Source organism: Erpetoichthys calabaricus, chromosome 13 (genome assembly GCF_900747795.2).
Source record: "Erpetoichthys calabaricus chromosome 13, fErpCal1.3, whole genome shotgun sequence".
In the NCBI taxonomy this organism is placed as follows: domain Eukaryota; kingdom Metazoa; phylum Chordata; class Cladistia; order Polypteriformes; family Polypteridae; genus Erpetoichthys; species Erpetoichthys calabaricus.
The window spans coordinates 16,626,081-16,643,940 of record NC_041406.2 but is presented as its reverse complement, the minus strand read 5'-3'; the positions used below and the strand labels follow the sequence as shown (position 1 = coordinate 16,643,940).

General features: G+C 39.9%; 1 long non-coding RNA gene across 2 annotated transcripts in view; it reads right to left on the bottom strand.

Annotated features, from left to right (window-relative positions):
• Positions 1-13,584: 13,584 nt before the first annotated feature.
• The window catches only part of LOC127530047 (uncharacterized), a 123,447-nt gene continuing 119,171 nt past the window's right edge, over positions 13,585-17,860 (bottom strand). For both annotated transcript variants that reach the window (XR_007936581.1, XR_007936580.1), the window contains exon 4: positions 13,585-13,890. This is a non-coding gene — a long non-coding RNA (uncharacterized LOC127530047). The remainder of the gene's footprint in view (positions 13,891-17,860) is intronic.

The following is a 17,860-nucleotide window of genomic DNA, read 5'->3' as shown; positions in this document are numbered from 1 at the left end:
TATCATGGCTGATGTCTCTCTCTCCCCTCTTTAAGAAGGTTTGTGCTTATCTCTTATTAAATCATCAGAAAGCAGAAATGTTGGAAAGAGGTACTCGACCCCCTAGAGCTGGCCATGTTTGTCAATCCACTTAACCTGAAATTGTTGTGGAGGTGACAGAAAAGCAGAGTAAACACAAATGGGCTCAGAAGGACATGTAAATGCCATACAGAAAGAAAACTGGCAGGGATTTGAACACAAATGTTCATAGCTAGGGTGCAGTAATGCTCACCACTGCTCCATCCTGCTCTGTTTTTAACTAGAATGTATAGTTTGTTCATTTTCTGCATCTGGTTACTTCAAAACTGAGCCATTAGTGCATGAGGTCCAGTCCAGACTCACAGGCACAACATAACAACTTTCTCTGGATGGGACAAGAATGTGTCCTAGGGCACTCCCTTCTTATACTGACTCAATTTAGGCTTGACAATTAGCCTGCCATGCAAGTCTTTAAGGTGTATGAGGAAGACAGAATGTCCCAAAAATAAAAATAAACATACGGCCACAGAGCGAACATGTAAACTTCACACAGACAGCTGCAGGACTTTATTTTAGCCTATGTGGCTAATATAAATAATAGATTAATTCCATCCATCCATCCATTGTCTCCCGCTTATCCGAGGTTGGGTCGCGGGGGCAGCAGCTTGAGCAGAGATGCCCAGACTTCCCTCTCCCCGGCCACTTCTTCTAGCTCTTCCGGGAGAATCCCAAGGCGTTCCCAGGCCAGTCGAGAGACATAGTCCCTCCAGCGTGTCCTGGGTCTTCCCCGGAACACCTCACCAGGGAGGCGTCCAGGAGGCATCCTGATCAGATGCCCGAGCCACCTCATCTGACTCCTCTCAATGCGGAGGAGCAGCGGCTCTACTCTGAGCCCCTCCCGGATGACTGAGCTTCTCACCCTATCTTTAAGGGAAAGCCCAGACACCCTGCGGAGGAAACTCATTTCAGCCGCTTGTATTCGCGATCTCGTTCTTTCGGTCACTACCCATAGCTCATGACCATAGGTGAGGGTAGGAACATAGATCGACTGGTAAATTGAGAGCTTCGCCTTGCGGCTCAGCTCCTTTTTCACCACGACAGACCGATGCAGCGCCTAATAGATTAATTAATTAATATAAATTGATTTTACTTATACATATTTCACTAATTACAGATGCAGAGCACTACCTATATTTATTTGTAAGTATTAAAATAAAATCATAGTGTGGGAGGAAATGGGACACAAACAATAAAGTATGTGTATCTCGGACAGGAGGTGAACATGATGCGGGACATGGAAAAGGAGATATCTCAGAGAATAAGAGATAGATGGAGAGTGTTCAGCTTGATCAAGGATGTGCTAAAAGTGAAGTTGGACAGGACCACTCGCGTCAACCTCTTCAACAGCATGGTTTTGCCCGCAATGCTAAATGCAAGCGAAACCTGGACTACAATGAAGAGGGAAGAGCAGCAGCTGATTAAAGAGCAGCAGGCCATGGATTGGCTGATGCTTTGGAATCTCATTAAGATATCACATCAGGAATGAGGATAAGACTGGAGTGAAAGACGTGATCGCAGAGTATCGGCAGAGCAAACTCAGATGAGCGGGACACGTTGCACGACTAAACAACAATCATTGGTACCCCAAATAAGCAAAAGTGACCACTCAGAAGGCCCCCACTAAGTTGGGAGGATGAGATGTGGAAAAAGATGGGACCTACCTACGTGGAGAAGGATGGCAAGAGCATGAAAGGAATGGGTGTAATGCTGTGACCAGCGGAGTCAAACTGGCACCCGATAGTCTGGTCGATCAAGGTGATCAAGGTGAATGGAAACCAGTTAGATAGAGAACTCCTGGTTTCTTTGTCCTTTAATTGTTAATAAGGAACCATTCAAAACAGTGAATGCAGCTGTTTAAAACTAAAATGAGCCACGAGAGCTGGGGAATCTTAAAACGAAGTGTAAAAACATTGCTTGAGCGCTAAGTGCTTCATCAGCAATGAGGTCTAATTAAGAAACAAGCAAAAAACTGTAGCCACTCTAGGGGTGACTTTGTAGACCCCTACATTAGAGAAACATAGAGCTGTATTACCCTAAAGTCACCATCTAGATCAGAGTATCTCAACTTGTGGACCTTACCCAAATGTGGGTCACTGAATGCTCTAGAGGAATCATCAGCTTAAGCTGAAAAAAAAAATACGACAAATACGTAAATAAACATTATAATAAAACAGCCATTGCTTTAATTATAATTGCTGATTTCAGTTATGCACCCGTCAAGGGGAGATTTTGTTCCTAAATACTGAGAAATTGAAACAAACTGACATAAGTCCAGTCATACTTAAACACTGCACGCTTCATTAAAAGAGCCAATGAAACATGAACCAGCTCCTCAAATACTCTATAGCATCATATATTCTAAACTCTTCCAATTCTGTATCAACCTCACAAGATTCTTCTCAAAAACTTTAACCAAACAGGAATGTTAAAGAACATATCGAAATTTTCGGAGGTATCGATTAACCTTTACCACGAACCAATAATGAGTAACAGCTGTTGTGCGTTATCTGCAGTGATGAATCCTTCCAAATTATAAAGGCCTCTGGAAACCTGCTACTTACAGCAGTAGATTGTTTGCCTTTTTAAATGAAAAAATGAAAATCTTGAGGCTTCACAAAAAAATCATTCTAGTGTGGTAGTTGGGGCATTGTCTTGTTGCATATCGAATTGCCAAATATAAGAAAGCGCACACAAATGCGGAACATCTCGTCTTGAATTTTGCACCAGAATTCTTGAGGAGTCAGCCATCTGCAAACTAAAACGCATTCTTCTCTGAGTTCTCTTCACTTACCTTCAATTTCGACAAACTTATGATAACACTGGTCTACAAAAAAATATTTTTGTTTGCTACTAGGAACTTCAGCTCTCTATTAAGTTTTTTACACTGATTTCTTATATGAAATCGGAATTAAGCTAGCACATCAGATTTTTGAGATACACATCATTGCCGTTTTGACACTTTTGAATATCAATATAATATCTAGAGTTTGGACTCTGTCCCACCAAAATTGTTTGAATGGGTTTATTCTGAAAACAAACCAGAAGACGATACCAGATACACGTTAAAATATATTTATGTTAATTTACCTCAATATAAAGGTGAGGTCAGCGTGCCCAAAAAATGTTAGAGCCCCTCGCTATTGCACTTGTACTGCACATCCGTCTCTCTTTGCATGAATCAACAGCAGTCACCCATCATGCTCGGAGTGAATTTTCCCCGATATCAGTTTTCCATCACCTGTATATCTTGATGAAATCTTTCCCCATGCTCATCTCTAACATCGCTTAGATTTGGTGCAAAAAATGTGTCTTCAGTGACATTCTGGCTCCCGTAAGCATATTCCCCACAAGCTCAGTATAATTCTCTGCTCTGTGGCTGTCAAGAAAATTCTGGACCACCTGCACGAATGAGGGTGCTGATTCAGTGGGCTTCAGTTTCCTTTTGAACTCATCATCAAGCATCGGTTCACGGATTTCAGGGCCAACAAAAACACCTTCCTTAATTTTGGCTTCACTTTTCTCGAGACCAAACTTATTTCTTAATTGCTGAAACACATCACCTTTACTGTCCAGTCACCCTAGTTTTCCAAGACCTGGAACATCATAACTAAAAAAATGGGACGTGCTGCTGGACGAAAAACAGTTTTCAGATTTGGAGTCAACAAGTGAAATTTGTTAAAGTACAGGTGAAAGAATTCCAGTAGCAAAATGCGTGTTGACCAGTGTAATCAGGGAAGCCTAGGTTACCCATTAAAAAGATATTTGTGCAATTAAGACAAGACAGAAGACAATATTAAACACCTGTGTGTCAGATTATTTTTGGATGAATATCATGGGTATTTTCATCTGTTATGTACACTGTATTTAAATGTTGACTATGTATTTACTGTTATTTGTTTTAGTAATATGTACCATTTCAGAGTAAGCATTAGCTAATTGACATTAAAATCACAGCTAATAAAACAAAAATATGTAAAATAAAATGACAGATAAGAACACTAAGAGGCTGGACAAGCTGGTGAAGAAGGCTGGCTCAGTGCTGGGCAGGACTGTGAACTCTCTGGTGACCATGGAGGAAAGGTGTATGGGGAGGAAGGTACAGGCCATCTTTAACTTTAGCAGTCACCCTCTCCATAACATTTTGGCAAATGAACAGAACTCTTTAGAAGATCACTTGTGCAAACTACCATGAGATTTTATAACGCTGTTGTCAATAGGAGTGATTCATGATCTGGTCACCATTCACCTTCCAACACTGTAATAACTGACCCATTTGTACTTTTTGTTATTTTACTATTTTTATGCTGGTTCTTCTTGCTTTTATAATAATTTTTAACAAATTTTCACTGGCATGTTTGGACTACTGGAGGCCTGAATTTCCCCGAGGAAATGAGTAAAGTATCTATCTATCTATCTATCTATCTATCTATCTATCTATCTATCTATCTATCTATCTATCTATCTATCTATCTATCTATCTATCTATCTATCTATCTATTATATAGTGCCTTTCATATCTATCTATCTATCTATCTATCTATCTATCTATCTATCTATCTATCTATCTATCTATCTATCTATTATATAGTGCCTTTCATATCTATCTATCTATCTATCTATCTATCTATCTATCTATCTATCTATCTATCTATCTATCTATCTATCTATCTATCTATCTATCTATCTATCTATCTATCTATCTATCTATCTATTGTAATAAGCAGACAAACAACTCAAAAAGGCTTGGGGTTAGCCCCATATAATGTCTTTCAGACACAAACAAAAATGATTAGACTTTCGTCTAAGGGTCAAAACATTTGATTAAACAAAAATGGTTACATCGCGGGTATTTATAGTGGAAAATGGTGGCTGGAAATGATTGGACTGGATACGGCGTCACAGAAGAAGGATGGAAATTACGCCATAAGGCTGAGACCGGAAGTGAAGTCATCGAAGGGAAACGGGAGCTGGCATCTTCGTAGTGGGACAGGAAGTGGCATCTTCGTGGATGGAGTAGCCATACGGAGAAGGTAAGCATGATGTTTTATTATTTTTCTTCCTTGGATCTGAAGATAGAAAGAGAGAGGCGTTAATATCCGACACAAACCCCATGTCTTGCGGGATTTCACTCACCTCTGGGCTTTTTGACTGTCTCCTAAACGCATGTGTGTGACACTGTCTATATAAAAGTGAGTCTCATAGCCCAAAGGCCAAGAACGGCTCCAGATGACCTACTCCAACTGGCCATCAGTCCATTCCCTGGGAATCCAGCAACATACTCTAATGCACCATATTATATATAACTAGTCATTTAGCCCGTTACAATAACGGGCGCTAGAACAGTAGTGCATAAACATTAGTAGGAACAGTCTATATTAAATGGCAAGGGATTTTGACCTCATTCTTTTTGTTGGTCGTATTTTTCTTTCTTTCAGCCTTTCTTTTGTTGATGTTTACTTGCTGAGCTGACCGTTCTTCACGGGCTGCCGCCGTGTATTGTGTGTCTTTAATTTTCTGTGACAGTAATACTGTCTTGTACGTCCGCTGGCTTGTACGTCCGTAATATACCTTTAATTTTCTCTGGCGGTAATACAGGCATGCGCGTCGGTAATATGCCTTTAATCTCCTCTGACAGTAATACTGGCTTGTATGTGGCTGTAATATGCGTCACTGTATTGTGTACCTTTAATTTCCTCTCGCAGTAATACTGGTTTGTATTTCCGTAAAACGCCTGTAACTTTCTCTGACAGTAATATCGCGCATCGCACCGTGCCCCGCGCATGCGCACTTCACCAGAAGACACACACACATGGACACCTGGACGCACAAAGGGATTTTATTAAAGAGGATTATATTAGAAAAACATGGAAATCTGATGCTCTTAATATTTCCAAGCCATTTCAAATGTGTGTGCCTTATTGATTCTTAGATATGATTAAAGAAGCTTAGGTTGTACTCTGTTTGACAATAAAGTATAATAGCGCTGCAAAGGAAATAGCAGTAGCTGGTGGCATCTTTTTGGATTTTTATTATTTTTTTTTTTTTATTTTGTTAGCTGGAATAAAATTGTGACTTAATGTAAATGTGACCATATGAAGTTCCCAAGACATCCACAACAGGACCTTCACATGGCATTAGTGTCCTGACATTATACTTTGTACCATTTTTCCTTTTCTCGCAGATGTATCTTTACAAGACACTTGCCCTTTTCAGCAGTGAGAAGGCTTGATTGAATATTTCCATAGATGAAGGCGTGTGTGATACTTCTTGGTGAACGTGATTTGAATGCCTAAGTATCTAGGATTCTACATAAGTGCAGGTTGTGGATTTTCTTATAATAAATGTTCAATAAAGTCAAGTCAAAGCGTTATGATACCCTTTGCCAGCACAAACCCAGCCAAAAAAAAAAAAGAGAAATCACACAGTTGTTTTGATTGTATTTAAAAATGATACTTTTTACGTTGTTTCATTGTCAAATAGAGGCAGTGAAGCTTAAGTATGCAAAAGTCTCAAATAATTCATAATACTTTATTATTATATTAATATTATTAATATAGTAACAAAAATAAAAAATGTAAATATATAATATTTCTCTATTAGATTTCATTAGATAGATTAGATTAGATCGAACTTTATGTCCTCAAGGGAATTTTAGCTTTTGACAGAAGCTCTTTAAATAAATAAATACATGTAGATAAGTGGCAGCACAGTGGCGCAGTGGGTAGTGCTGCTGCCTCGCAGTTAGGAGACCCGGGTTCGCTTCCCAGGTCCTACCTGCGTGGAGTTGTCATGTGTGGGTTTCCCCCGGGTACTCTGATTTCCTCCCACAGTCCAAAGACATGCAGGTTAGGTGCATTGGCGATTCTAAATTGTCGTGGGTGTGTGTGCACGCCCTGCGGCTGGCTGGCTTGTGAGGATTCACAACAACCATTTGTCAGATGCTTTATTTATTCATTCTGTCACTCTTAAATTTGCCATAGTGTCACCCCAGTGATTGTTGTGGTTTTGCCTGCCGCTAGACTTGTGCACGTCCTCGATATGCTTGTGCCAGGCATATGATGATGTCACAATCTTCTATATATATAAAAGCCAAATCCCACTGACTCACTTATCACAAAATCTCCCGAACCATGAGGACTTGGGACTTGAAATTTGGAATATAGGTTACCCTTGGCCCATAGGTGCTCGCTAAGAAACGGTTTTAAAAATTTCATGGTCCAAGTGCGAAATTTCTTATAGTTTTTTAGACCCGTTTGTATGTCTGTTCGCTTTTCACGAGAGAACTACTTAATGGATTTAGTATCAGAGTTTGTTTGCGGAACCAATTTATTAGCGCGATCCTCACTCACGCATCTGCCTCGGGGCGTAACCGTAACTCCGCTTAGTTAGCAAATGAGTGAACTACTTACTGGTTTTAGATCTTTTTTTTTTCTATAATTTGCTTGAACATTCCAGTTGATTTTGCGACTTCTCTCATTGCTTACGAATCACAGTTCGCTTGCAGGGGCGATATATTCTCACTAATCTGAGACAGAGGCTGAAGAGTGACTTAAGGAGTAGAGACCTGGGCGGGCCCTCCTTACTGTTCTGTTTCACTAATATGCGGGCAAAGCCATGGGGGATAGCTGCATGTATGGATATGTTAACTTTTTTGTGATTTTTCCAGTAAAGGCTAAATGCCATTTTTGTGATGCTCTTTACTAGGCATTGTACAAGATTACCATTTTCTTATTTATCCTTCTTCTTGACTTTTGATTTCCATTAACCCTGTCATTTTTTTCTCCTTATTTTTTTGGTGCATGTGTGTTCATTGATGCAAGTTCGAGTAAGGGCTGGTTCCATTTTCATGGAGCTGGAGGGACGAAAAAGGCCACTTTTGGAAAAGGTTTGAGTGGATTTGCAGGAGCCTTAAAGAGACTGTGCCCACACTCTTAAAAATCACGATTTTTTTAACTGGCACATTATCGAAAGGGTTCTTTGAATATGAAATTGGTCCTTTGCACTCTTAAAAACTGAGTTGTGTGGTTCTTTGTAGCTCTGTTTGCATGACAAAGCATGTGATGATGCGGGTTCGCTCCATGCTCCCATCATCCTTCCGGGAGCCCTGAACCCGACACCGTCGGTAATGTCATCGATGAGCTTGGCAGTGAGGCACAACAAAGCAAGGGGATGGTGCAAAAAGTGCAAAGTGCTTTTATTATAAACAACAAAACCAACAAAAGTCAAAACAAAGTCTTCAAATAAATAAAGTGCAGTGTTTCTTAAAAATGTTCAATAAATAAATAATCCACAAAAACAAATGATTAGTGGAGGTTAAAAAAACACAATAGGAAAAAAAAAACAATCCTTTAAAACAAGGAGGTTAAAACAATGGCATGAAGCAGTCTCTTTAAAAAATCCAAAGCACGGTGCGACTTCTCTAACACTGGCAACTCTCCTGCTTCTCCCTTCCGGGCCCTGCAACAGGGAGTAGCTGCACTGGCAAAATGCAGCTCCCTCAATACAGGTCCGGTAGCCCTACGATCCCTGGCTATGTTCGGGCTCCATCCGGACCGAGACTTGGGTTCTTTCCCCAGCAGCCAGGGCACTCACGCTGGGGCTAAACCAACCCAAAGCCTCCACGACTGCCGCTGCCTTTCGACAGCCAGTCATCTTCATCACTGGTCACTCCAGCTCCTTGATCGCTCAGCTGGAGCGACCACTTCTTTCAGCCCTACCTAACACTCTTTCTTGGGGCTCCATCAAGCCTGCTTTCGCTCACTCGTTCGCCCGCACCAGCTCCCTCCTTCCTGCCACCTCCCATCCGTTTCTTTCTTTCTCTTTTTCCTCTTTCTTCCTCCCCTTCCAACCGCCTCGCACTTCTATATATCACTGTGGCAATAGCAGCTCCCGGGAACAATTATGGATGCGGACGACTCCTCACCTGTGCACTTAAGTGAGAACCGCCCGCATTACAAATTCCCCAGGAACCGCTCGGCCACACACACACCACACCCCCTCGCTAAGCCGCGAGTGCGGCAATTACTTATTTTAAAAAAGTGGCCTTTTTAACTTGAGCTGTGGACCCGCTACATCACAAAGCACCATTTAATTCTGGGAAGGGTTCTTTGCGTATGCAGTTGGTTTTTTCTGCTTTGAAAAAAGTTTTTTAGTTTAGTGTTGGCTACCTAACAGGACAATAACAGAATAAGAAAACTGGGACTTAGCGTGTTGTATTGTATGCAGCAAGAATCCTTTTAAAATTGTAAAGCCATTGGTATTTTACAAATCTAATACCATCTATTCTCTGTGTGGACACTAGAGGCGCTGTTGCCCCGTTGAACCCGCCATACAGACGTCCAAGATACACGTTTAAAACACCAAGAATAATATCTTTAATACTTTCTTCAGTTATAGTGCACAAAGCACTGCACACTCCAAAATTCTCAACAATAATCTCTATATATAATCTTCATTTGGATCTTGATTTGGATCTTGATTTCTGTTTGTCCGCGAATGAATTAGAAGAAGAAGCACTAGATGGCAGTAGAGAGACAGCTAAAACATAGGCATTGTATTAAGAATCTCCTCCAGGCTTATACTACTGAAGACTGTAGTACTGCAGTCACACCTCAAAACACACACATTCACACTAAACAAATTGTTGTGCTTTAAATTAACTAATCTTTATATATAATCTTCATTTGGATCTTGATCTTTGTTTGTCCACGAATTCATGTTCCCCTGACACTGCCTTGGTTGTTACTTTTCTTTACAAACACTGTCGATACCACTCTTTGTGTTTAGATCTGGCATCGACACCATGCTTTGTGTTTAGATCTGGTGTCAACACCTGCTTCGTTGTCGAGACTGTGGTTTTTTCTGTTTCTATCGACCGTTGTTGGCAGCACTTCGTCCAAATCGAATGTTCACCTGCTTCTTGGAGTCGGCAGTCAGAGTATATAAGTCGGACACATTTCTGTGATTTTCCATCAGTCGGCGTTTGGAGTTCAAGAAAGAAGCATTGGTTCTTCTTTGTCAGGATTGGCTCTTTGGATTGCCACAAAGCAACCTGCGAGATTGGAGAAAGGTTGAGAAGAGATCGTGAGAGGAAACAACAGCGTCGTGAAAACGAGACGGACTGTGAACGGAGAGAAGCAGAAATGCTCCTCCACCACCACATAATTACTATTTGGACAGTGATTCCGAGTAGGCCGTTCCTATCGAATCAATGTCCAACGGTTTTGTTTTGTAAGTTTGTTTCCCTTATAAAATATCATAATGCTGTGTGACGAAGGGCCCAGTTCACGACTGGCAGCCAAGTTTAAACAGGGAGCCCTTCACAGACAACTTTAACACGTGCAACGTAGTTGTGCGCACATGGCTAGTAAATCAATAATCAATAATACAATCGTCCTCTCCCAGCAACTCCGTCACTCTACCACCCAACTCCGGCTCTCTTGCTGGTATTTCCAGAGTCCTTTTATAGTCCATGACTCGGAAGTGTTCCTTCTCCAGATCAAACGCCACATTATCTTTCTCAAGTGTCCCGGAAGTACCTCGGGCTTCCATCCTCATGACTCCGAAGCACTTCCGGGTTAGTGTAACAAGAATAATCCCCAGGTTCTTGATGAGCTCCCCCTGACGGCACCCATGGCATCCAAAAGGGCTGAAGAAACGGACTCCATGTCCCATGTTGCCCTGAGGGAATTCGGGGAACCATTTCCGTCCAGGGGAGCTGCCATCTAGTGTCCCGTGGGATGTAGTGCCCTGAAAAGACTGCTTTTCTTCCCTTTCTCTGTTGAGGGACGTCCCGGCCAGGCTGAAATGCCGTGCCGTCCATCACATCTGTTATACTGTAAGGAGCCTGATGTGGATTTAAATAAATCAAAGTTCTTTTTATAAACCTTCATATGGATGAGCCTTTTGGGAACCAAAAATGGCTCCCCTATGGAATCGCTCTGAAGAACCATTATGGTACCCTTATTTTTAAGAATGGGGGGCTTTGAAAAGGTTCTTAATAAGATTTAGGTAGACTTTATTTTCCTAGAGTATATGTATATGTTTATGGTTTTCTTATTTTGTTTTATTTGAATGCCCAAAAGTTAAGTCTGTATTCCACTACTTTCCCAATCAAAATACCGAATCATTATAGGAATCATCTTCACTGGAAGATGATTGCGCCCATCAGTAGCCAAGCCGTAAAACGGAACGCCTGCCATTCTCTTTAGCACAGTTTTAATTAAATCACTGACTTCACTATGGCTTCTGACTTTCTACATGCGCTTGAAATTTTCCACACAAGTCCAGGAAATGTTCTTCATTAGAGTACTTGTACAGTCTGCTGATTTATAGCTTCTGTGGTGTTTTGCACAATTAAATGCTAAAGTCCCATCAGCAGCGCAAATGATCTCCTTACTGGATCCAGGATGCAGTGCAAACAGTACATTTTGTTAAAAGCCATTTCGAAAACTGCTACATTTCTTTTTTAAGTTTGTTCGTAAAATGACATTATTTTTTTGTTCTTTCTACAGAAACCTCAACTCATTAGCGCTCCAAAAGACGTTTACAGTACAAAAAGGATGCCCAAGAGCTGCGGATCACGCCATACTGACACTGGCTGCTGTTAGGTTTGTAACCCCTTGGTACGGGCAGAAGCAAATTCTAGCACTGCACACTGCAGGGGATGCCAAACACGGTGGCTGGCATGACTTCTCAAAGCTGTAAACAAACTTTGGGTGTCCATGATATTGTATCTTCCAGAATTTCATGAATTTTCAATGAAAACCCAGTTCATTTAGTTTTGTTATGTTGAAAATCTGCCCGGGCAGCACGGTGGCGCAGTGGGTAGCGCTGCAGCCTCGCAGTTGGGTGACCTGGGGACCCGGGTTCACTTCCCGGGCCCTCCCTGCGTGGAGTTTGCATGTTCTCCCCGTGTCTGTGTGGGTTTCCTCCGGGCGCTCCGGTTTCCTCCCACAGTCCAAAGACATGGTGGATTGGTGATTCTAAATTGGCCCTGGTGTGTGCGTGTGTTTGTGTGTGTCCTGTGGTGGGTTGGCACCCTGCCCGGGATTGGTTCCTGCCTTGTGCCCTGTGTTGGCTGCGATTGGCTCCAGCAGACCCCCGTGACCCTGCCCAGACACTTATTATACTAGCAAAAAAGAGGACTTGTCTGGGGAAAATCCAGTGTCACACAAGCATGCTTAGGGGGCAGCCAAAGGGCCCAAACGAGTATGAAAGTACGAAAGCTGGGTGGGTGAAACACGAGTATTAATGCTTTTTCTCTTCTTCCAACAGAAAAGCAGAAGAACAACAGTCATAAAATACCTCAATACAACAACGATACTTCTGGCTCTCTATAATAACTCCAATTCTAGGTCCCTCTGCCAAAGACGTCGCGTCCATCCAATACCGATGTCCTCACTTCCGGTCCCACATCGATGACTTCACTTCTGGCTTCCTATGATAACGTCAACCCCGTCCACCGAAGAAGACGTCATTTCCACATCTCATTTCCTGCCGACTACGCCAATTTGTGGAAAAGTAAAAACAGAGAGAATTGATCAAGGGTCGGGGGAATTCCCATATAATGCTTGGCGTTGAAGAGTAGTCGAATGTACGCAACAGTAACAAAATACATTCGACTACTCTTCAACGCCAAGCATTATATGGGGAATTCCCCCGACCCTTGATCAATTCTCTCTCTGTTTTTTCTTTTTCACACCAGGTAACCCTTGTCCTATTCCTAATTCCATAGCCCTATCATTATATCTTATTTGATATTTTCTGCCTGATCAATTTCCTCATATTTTTTACTAACTCACATTCCATCACTTGTACAAACTCTTCATATTAGATTGTATTATCTCCACTGGGTTTTCCATAGCCTCTTTTTCCAGTTCGAAACTAAAATTTCCAATATATTATATATCCTGTGTTATAAACTTATTTGTGTAATATATTCTTTCTTCTCCCTATTTTGTTCTCTATATTTGCATTGGTAACTCTATTTTCATTTTATTTCCCCTTCTTTCTCATTTGCCTTCTCCCATTCACCCCATAGTTTCCATATGGTCATATTCTCTTCATCAATTGAACCCATTCTACAGATACTCTTGCTTTCTTTAGCAGTCTTAACAAAGTCAATTTATTACCATTATAGAAAAATATTTAATGTCCTTTTCACCACTTTATTATATACCTTTCATTTTATCTTCTTTCATTATTCCATTGATCAATACGGTTTACATGCTTGATTCTACCTCTAGTTCATCCTTTTCTTTCATAGGCTTATTTGACCTTCCCCAAACGTATCTCTCACTCCTTATCTTTCATTGTTTCCTCAAATTCCTCTTCCTTTATTTTTCTACCCTTCTCAATTCTTCCTTTTCTTCTTGATCCATTCTTTTTTCTTCTTTTGCATTTTAATTATATTCTGTCTTCTATTTCTGATTCCCTTTTTTACTTTGCTCTTCTTTCTGTCTTCATTTGTTTCATATCTACAGAAAACTCCATTCCTTTTTTTCCAGTGTAAGTAAGCCTTATGCTCAATGGAAGGATCTGCAGGTCCACAAGCTGTTGGGGCACAAACCCTGTCAACCCTTTTTAACCAGGTCAAATGAATAAATAAAAGGTTGCGCTTGATGAAAATGAAAATGAAATGAAAATCAGGGCCCTTGTCTTGGGGACCTCTCTGGGCTAACAAAGCCTGTTAAAGTCACTGTGGGAAGGAATCTCATGACAAGTCAGGCCTCCTTCCAGGAAACGTGGGATATGTAGTGGAGGGACTGGAAGGGGCGGAGTCAATGGCCCTCAGTGGGCATCTTCTTGGCACTGTGGAGGGAATAAAAGAGGACAGGGTTAGCACCAGCATCCCATATTGAGCCAGGGTGGTAGTACATACCTCAGAAGATCCCAAAAGATGACCCACTGACACCCATGTGTGATAGCCAGAAACTCTGATTTCAGTTTCTGTACAAATTATTTATTTTCTTCATACTTTATGTTTTCTTTGTGACCTGCTTTATCACACTTTTAAAACTTTTGAATATTACATTTTTGTTTAGCTTCAGTATTACTTGGCAATTTTACATTGTCCTTATACATCAAGCTTGACTTTTGTTTTTATAATGCTGGCTTATGATTGGATTTGATTACGAATTTACAGATTTTTTTATATGTACCTGGAACATTCATGTGATATCACTGAGTGTTGTCAGTATATGTGCCACCATACATCAGGTAACCTAATTTGTATTTTCTTTGTATTACAATGAATGTTTTTCATAGTTTTTTTTATCATGGTGCAGGAGCAATGATGGTCATATAAGCAAGTAAGAATTTTACTGCATGTGTGACAATACTCCTACTACAGCTATTACTAGCATATTTTGTCAGGATAAAAATTATTCTGCTCTGTTCATCAGTATGGATTGCAACAGATAAGCACTGCGAATCACATTCAAAAATATATTGTATGCCTTATTATTAAACTGACCTTTGACAGCCTCAGCATCACACCTTATAGGTTTACACTTCTCAGGAATATCACTCTTAGTGATCTTTCATATAAATATCTTAATCCAATTCCTTTAAACTCTTTTTTCCTGTTTCATTTTTTTGATGATATCCATACTGTTCTGTGTCCACAAAAAAATGACCTCAAATATATTCTTACAGTTTTTCTTGGCAAAAAAAGCTAATTTAACTTGCAAAAATCCTAGCAACCACTGCAAGAGCTAAATGTTGTCCTAACTACCTACTTCTCCTTTACCAGTATGAACTTCTCAGTATTCACTTTTATTTTTTTTTTCCTATGGCTGCTCCATCTGATTTCCCCAAATATTCTCTATCCCATCTATTACAAAGCCTATTAATTGTACATGCTACTTACTAGAACACTCCATCTGAGAAGAATAAGGTAAAGGACTGGTTCAACCATACAAATGTGCTTGAAAAGACTTGTGGACATAATATAGTAACAAGGTCAACATATCTATCTATCTATCTATCTATCTATCTATCTATCTATCTATCTATCTATCTATCTATCTATCTATCTATCTATCTATCTATCTATCTATCTATCTATCTATCTATCTATCTATCTATCTATCTGTTATATAGTGCCTTTCATATCTATCTATTATATAGTGCCTTTCATATCTATCTATCTCTTATCCTGCCGACTATACTAAGATCTATCTATCTATCTATCTATCTATCTATCTATCTATCTATCTATCTATCTATCTATCTATCTATCTATCTATCTATCTATCTATCTGTTATATAGTGCCTTTCATATCTATCTATTATATAGTGCCATTCATATCTAGCTCTTATCCTGCCGACTATACTAAGATCTATCTATCTATCTATCTATCTATCTATCTATCTATCTATCTATCTATCTATCTATCTATCTATCTATCTATCTATCTATCTATCTATCTATCTATCTATCTATCTTATCCTGCCAACTATACTAATATCTATCTATCTATCTATTATATAGTCCGTCCATTCTCCAACCCGCTTAATCCGAACACAGGGTCTGGGGGGTCTGCTGGAGCCAATCCCAGCCAACACAGGAACCAATACCGAGCAGGGTGCCAACCCACCGCAGGACACACACAAACACACCCACACACCAAGCACACACTAGTGCCAATTTAGAATCACCAATCCACCTAACCTCCATGTCTTTGGACTGTGGGAGGAAACCGGAGCGCCCGGAGGAAACCCACGCAGACACGGGGAGAACATGCAAACTCCAGGCAGGAAGGACCCGGGAAGCGAACCCAGGTCCCCAGGTCTCCCAACTGCGAGGCAGCAGCGCTACCCACTGCGCCACCTTGCCGCCCTATTATATAGTGCCTTTCATATCTATCTATCTCTTATCCTGCCGACTATACTAAGATCTATCTATCTATCTATCTATCTATCTATCTATCTATCTATCTATCTATCTATCTATCTATCTATCTATCTATCTATCTATCTATCTATCCTGCTGACTATACTAAGATCTATCTATCTATCTATCTATCTATCTATCTATCTATCTATCTATCTATCTATCTATCTATCTATCTATCTATCTATCTATCTATCTGTTATATAGTGCCTTTCATATCTATCTATTATATAGTGCCTTTCATATCTAGCTCTTATCCTGCCGACTATACTAAGATCTATCTATCTATCTATCTATCTATCTATCTATCTATCTATCTATCTATTATATAATGCCTTTCATATCTATCTATCTATCTATCTATCTATCTATCTATCTATCTATCTATCTATCTATCTATCTATCTATCTATCTATCTATCTATCTATCTATCTATTATATAGTGCCTTTCATATCTATCTATTATATAGTGCCTTTCATATCTATCTATCTCTTATCCTGCCGACTATACTAAGATCTATCTATCTATCTATCTATCTATCTATCTATCTATCTATCTATCTATCTATCTATCTATCTATCTATCTATCTATCTATCTATCTATCTATCTATCTATCTATCTATCTATCTTATCCTGCCAACTATACTAATATCTATCTATCTATCTATTATATAGTCCGTCCATTCTCCAACCCGCTTAATCCGAACACAGGGTCTGGGGGGTCTGCTGGAGCCAATCCCAGCCAACACAGGAACCAATACCGAGCAGGGTGCCAACCCACCGCAGGACACACACAAACACACCCACACACCAAGCACACACTAGTGCCAATTTAGAATCACCAATCCACCTAACCTCCATGTCTTTGGACTGTGGGAGGAAACCGGAGCGCCCGGAGGAAACCCACGCAGACACGGGGAGAACATGCAAACTCCAGGCAGGAAGGACCCGGGAAGCGAACCCAGGTCCCCAGGTCTCCCAACTGCGAGGCAGCAGCGCTACCCACTGTGCCACCTTGCCGCCCTATTATATAGTGCCTTTCATATCTATCTATCTCTTATCCTGCCAACTATACTAAGATCTATCTATCTATCTATCTATCTATCTATCTATCTATCTATCTATCTATCTATCTATCTATCTATCTATCCTGCTGACTATACTAAGATCTATCTATCTATCTATCTATCTATCTATCTATCTATCTATCTATCTATCTATCTATCTATCTATCTATCTATCTATCTATCTATCTATCTATCTATCTGTTATATAGTGCCTTTCATATCTATCTATTATATAGTGCCTTTCATATCTAGCTCTTATCCTGCCGACTATACTAAGATCTATCTATCTATCTATCTATCTATCTATCTATCTATCTATCTATCTATCTATCTATCTATCTATCTATTATATAATGCCTTTCATATCTATCTATCTATCTATCTATCTATCTATCTATCTATCTATCTATCTATCTATCTATCTATCTATCTATTATATAGTGCCTTTCATATCTATCTATTATATAGTGCCTTTCATATCTATCTATCTCTTATCCTGCCGACTATACTAAGATCTATCTATCTATCTATCTATCTATCTATCTATCTATCTATCTATCTATCTATCTATCTATCTATCTATCTATCTATCTATCTATCTATCTATCTGTTATATAGTGCCTTTCTTATCTATCTATTATATAGTGCCTTTCATATCTATCTCTCTATCTCTTATCCTGCCAACTATACTAAGATCTATCTATCTATCTATCTATCTATCTATCTATCTATCTATCTATCTATCTATCTATCTATCTATCTATCTATCTATCTATCTATGTTATCCTGCCGACTATAATAAGATCTATCTATTA